Source organism: Meleagris gallopavo, chromosome 1, assembly GCF_000146605.3.
Source record: "Meleagris gallopavo isolate NT-WF06-2002-E0010 breed Aviagen turkey brand Nicholas breeding stock chromosome 1, Turkey_5.1, whole genome shotgun sequence".
Classification (NCBI taxonomy): domain Eukaryota; kingdom Metazoa; phylum Chordata; class Aves; order Galliformes; family Phasianidae; genus Meleagris; species Meleagris gallopavo.
Genome location: NC_015011.2, coordinates 52,470,188 through 52,475,455, shown reverse-complemented (window position 1 = coordinate 52,475,455; position 5,268 = coordinate 52,470,188).

The following is a 5,268-nucleotide window of genomic DNA, read 5'->3' as shown; positions in this document are numbered from 1 at the left end:
TAGTACAAACAAGCAGATGTGGCAAAATAGATTTCAGGGCCTCTTGCCCATCACAAAACAATTTTCAGTCAGGCTTGACCAATTTACACCAGCTTAGGCACTAACAATCCAGAAGAAATGGAAATAAAGCTCCCAGCATACTTACAAGTTTTTCCCTCATGAATGATGACTATAAATGATGCTTGTTAAAAGAGAGACAGTTTATTTCTGATATTGTCCTAATACATCTAATAAGCATACTTTGTTTATTACAAAATAACCAGAAGATGGTCCAGCAGGATAGAGAATTGTATCATCTTTGGCAGGCTTGTTAGTGAGGCTCCACAATTAAGAAGCAAACATCTTAAATTGAAATAGCATGAAGAAAACAAGCAGTGGAAAAATCCTCCTACACATCTTGATCAAGTTCAGTGGAATCTTCAAAATACGCTTTTCTGTCCCTGCTGCTCCCTGCATTTAAAATTATTAGACTTAGAACCAGTTGCATACTGGTGCCTGCTAGGCAGATACAGCAAACAACCTGCCTTTCAAGTTTTACTAGTGGGATCTTTGCAGGAACTCAAACCTGGAAAGTTTTTTTGTTTGCTTGTTTGTTTTGTTTTACAAGAGGAAGGGTCTGTTCCTCTACTCATCTTTCCCAGAGAGAAAATGAACACTGTGGAATGTAACTATCTGGCTCTTTTCCCTTGACCATAGTATGATGACATTGTTTTTACCAAGAACATTAAGTTGTTCAGCAATTAAATAATTTCACAGAATTAGTACAGATAATTTTTTTTTTTTTTTTAAATTGCACCTGTGGGCACAGTCCAGAAATGAGATTTCCAGAGTAATTCCTCAAGACCTTTTCTCTGCTGACACAGCATTTGAGTCTTGTTGACCAGAGGCTGGTTGGTGAGGTTTGGAAAAAAAACAACACAAAGTATAGAAGGATGTTTCTGGTAAAATATGAATGTTTTTCAAGACAGTCATATTTGCGACAACAGAAGTGAAATGTACCCCATACATCAAGTGAGATGAGTCAAGTGAATCTCTGGTATTGCTATTAAAACACATCCTTTTGAATGAGCCTCTACAAAGGCAAGGACTCCTTGCCTTGACCTCCCCGCAGTGGCCTTCCTCACTTCTTGCACTCTTGTCCCAGTCTCCAACTACCTCCAGATGGCGGAAATTGTTTCCTCCCAGTTGCTCCAAAAGAGCTCAACATTTGTGATTCTTCCTCCTGGAGCTATGTCTGAAAATTCATGAAGAACCAAACCAGTTTTAAAATGTCATTTAATTTCAACTACGTGGATTTACAAAGGTTGAAAGACATAGGCTTCAGACCTCTACATCCATAGTTCTCTAAGCTCCCCAGAACCTTAGTGAAGCTCACTTAGAGGAGCCTGCCTGGAATAAGAGAGCTACAGATAGCTCCTTAGCACTATCCTCTGAATCTATAGCCATCCATCACCCTCCTGAATTCATGGGCATAGGAATCATCTGGAGCAGAGGGCTCTCTGCTGAAGCTGCTGACACATCACCTTATTAGAGTGATTTTTCTTTTAGGTTCTCAGCCCTGGCAGTACAACTCCTCTGTGCTTGCTGGAGCCTGGGGGTAGTCTTTTCCCAGGGGACGGCTGAGGAAATCTTTAATGACTTCCTGCCACATTTACAGCTGATAACGTATCTCAAAGTATTGTGCTGACTTCCCACTCAATCCTGGTGTGCCCGTCAACTGCATAAAATCAGCAGGCACTACCAGCAAGCGCCTCAGTAGCCCTCTCTGCTTATGCAGCAATTGTTCCAAAAAGAAGGTAATGTATCCATGAATTATGATCCAGATACTTACCTCATACATATTTCCATACACATTTGGCATGCTCTTGTAAATGAGTGTTAGCACAGAGCCATACACAGTTACCTGTCCAGGATGACAACAGTGGTAGATCCTACAAAGACTTTGGGTCATTTACATACTACAGGCTGGGTAAAAACGTGCTCTGCTGTTCTCTCTTCAGGAACTCATGTATTCTAGCTCATGTAAAACATGTAAGAACAATCCCTTCACTTTAATAGCAGCCCACTTAAGTGTTGCTCCAGTCCTGGCTAAGAGAAGCATCCAAGATATCAGTACGCCATCAGAATGGCTCCAAATGATTGTCTGGTGAGAACCTTGGCATAAGCTGGCAAGAGGTAGGACACAAATGTGATTTCAATACCAGCTTCAGGACAAGAAGTTTAGCACCAGACTGCCCAGCTGCTGGATCCTGCTGTGACAGCTCTCAGGCACAAGAGGGAATCTGGCCCCAGCCATACACGCTGTACAAGGCTGATTTCACTAGCTCGTCTCCATGAGATGGGGTCCAGTAGGACTTGCATGCTCTTGAACTGTTTCTTCCCACTGCCAGGTTCTTGCCTGGCTGTTTCTTCCTCTGCAAGTTTTCAGTCTCCTAAAGAAAATGGGCTGCTTGCAAGCAGCATCAGCAAGTGAAGCAATGGGAAAACACCTCTGGTACGATAAGGGTATGAAAGTGTGTGGTATAGGGCATCATAGGGCTGGGAGGGGCCAGAGTATCTCATGACCACTTGGACTGTTTCAAATAGCAATATTTAGAGTGCCTCATCATTTTTCCGCCAGGAGTTGGTAGTGGAAGATGTTGCCCAGGAGACACTGCAGGATGATAAAACTGTCTTGTCCAGAGAGATTGGGATGCTGTGTTGGGCTGGCACTGTCTCTGCTTGCTGCAAAGACTGGGCTGTATGCCCTTGGCTTGGGAGGGAAGGAGAGGAAACCCAAGACACTGATGTCATGGGGAAATCTCCCTCCAGCAAAACATGAGGCAGATACATTCTGGAAGATGCTGCTGCTGCAGCAGAGCGGCACCTGGATTTGCTCTAGAATGGGGATAGCAAACTTTGACTTTAATAGGAACTTTGACTTTAGATTTGCTGAAAAGATGGCACAGACTGTCCTTATCACACAACTTTTCCTAAGGAGATGAGTAATGTAGTAAAAATGTCCCTCTTCTTTTTTTTAATGAAGTTAGTGCTGGCTTCACTGTATCAATGTATTGATTGCCACTAGCACAATCACTGAGGAGATCGTTGCAATGGGAGCAGTGCAATCAGCCAGCAGATCCTTTTGCTTACTGGAAAATCTCATGATCTGCTTCTGCATCGTGCACATTTGCTAGTTATTAACTTTCAGCAACAGAACTTTTCCTACAGGCACAGTCTGAATAGGTTAGGACTTCATTCACCCGCTGCTTGAAACTCCTGTGGAAATCCTAAGGAAATCCATGTCATACCAAATCTGGCTCTGCATAGCTCTCACAGCATGCAGCTCGGCATCCACCCAGTGTACATACAGTTCCTACCCTAGTAGACAAGCTGGGCTGTAACTTCAACAAAGCCAGGAGCCAACACGTCTCTTAGAAACAAGACAGAGCTGCTAGGTTGTATTTTGTCACTCCGTAGCCACAGGTAGGAGAGCTGCTGGCTCTACACCATCAAGTTGTATCTTGCTTCTGTGTACTCCAGTGTTCCTATGGCTTACTTAAGTCAGCAACTTACTGCCATGCCAGGGACAAAATCTGCCCATAGAAAGTCCCGACAAACAGCCCACAGCTGAAATACAGCCCATGGGCTGCTTCCAGGCAAGGCAGCAGCCCCTGCCAAGGTTTCTGAGCTGCCTCCCACCATGCAGGAATAACCTGCTGCTGGGAAAACAGTGGGCATTTGGGCCATGGAGCTGCAGGTTGGGGCTGTGGGTTGCACTTGGGGATTGGGAAATAATAAATAAGGTGTAGGAAAATGAGCAAGTCCTGAAAAAAAGAAAGAAAGCAGGAGAGGGGGAGGACGAGAAGGCATAAGCAGAAGGGGAGAAAGTGGACAAGAATCATTTTAACCAAAACACAACACAGGAGCATGTGGAAATCCTAACAATGCAGGCACAGTCAGAGAATCAAAAGAAAATGATGTGAGCAACTAAATGAAGCAAGAGCAAGGTCAATTAGAGCTGATCTTGGAAACAACAGCAAAGAAGCTGGCACCATCAGCTCCTTACTAACACGCAGTTAAACTTCCTGGCTGATGTTTTTGGAAGGGCAAGGAAGGGAAAGCAATCTGTTCCCTTAGTATGCTGATAGCCCAAGGCACCTAGCTGCTTTCTCTCAAGGACATACTCCAGAGAGACGTAAGTTATCTCAAAAAATTGTTGACATGTTTGAAAACAAGAGCAAAACGTTCACTTAAGCCTCTTGCCATCCCCCTGGATTACTTTCTAATGTGCAGTTGCTTCCAGAGGGAACCAAACTCAATTGCACACTGTGAAGTGTGCTTAGATTTCCCCTGAGTTTGTTATTTATGCCATCAGGTAATGAACTAAGACAACCATATCTGCTGGTAACTGCTTCTGCTCCTCACAGCCTCAGCTGAGCACTACTGGGGGCAGCAAGATGGAACACCCAACATAGATATCAGTAGTGGAGATCACACTCCCCCTTTCCATAGTATGTCCTCAAGGGGGATGTAGAGATGAGGGAATGCTCCTCATCTAGAAATGGCCACTGACTTACTCCCCTTACATCTGCTTTGCAGATAGCCTGTAGCATACATGCTCAGTGTGAGATATTCCCAGGCATTTCTTTCTGCCTTTGTGTGCATTGCACAGCATGGGAGGAGACTTCTGTGGAGGTACAGCCATACCAAGGAGCTCTAAGTCCAGCTGCATAGCTTTCTGCACATAATTTAAAAAAAAAAAAAAAGCAAGAGATTAGTTATTCTTGTCAAATTCTCTTGAACGGCATCAACATTCCCAAACTTGTTGCAGTGTAGGAATTGAAGGCAGAATAAAACAGGTAGTTCTGAAATTAATTAAAAAGTTCGCTAAGTTTTTATGTCACCTGACACAGTTATAGGACTCAAGAGGTTCATGTGTTCAAACTTTTCTTGAGATTTGTCTATAAAAGTCAAAATTCTGTAAATCAGTAAATTAAAACAACATGTGTTAGAGGGAAAAAAGAAAAGCATGAAAATGGAAAAAAAAAAGATAAAAAGATAAAAAGATAAAAAGATTAAAAGGAAAAAGAAAAGAAAAAAGGAAAAGGAAAAAGAGAAAAGTAGAAAAAGAAAAGAAGAAAAAAGGGAAAAAGAGAAGAAAAGAGAAGAAACCAAAAAAGAAAAAGGGAAAAAAAAAGGAAAAAAGAAAAAGGTAAAAGAAAAGAAAAAGGAAAGGGAAAAGGAGGGGAAAGGGAAAAGAAAAGGGAAAAAAGGGAAAAAGAAAAA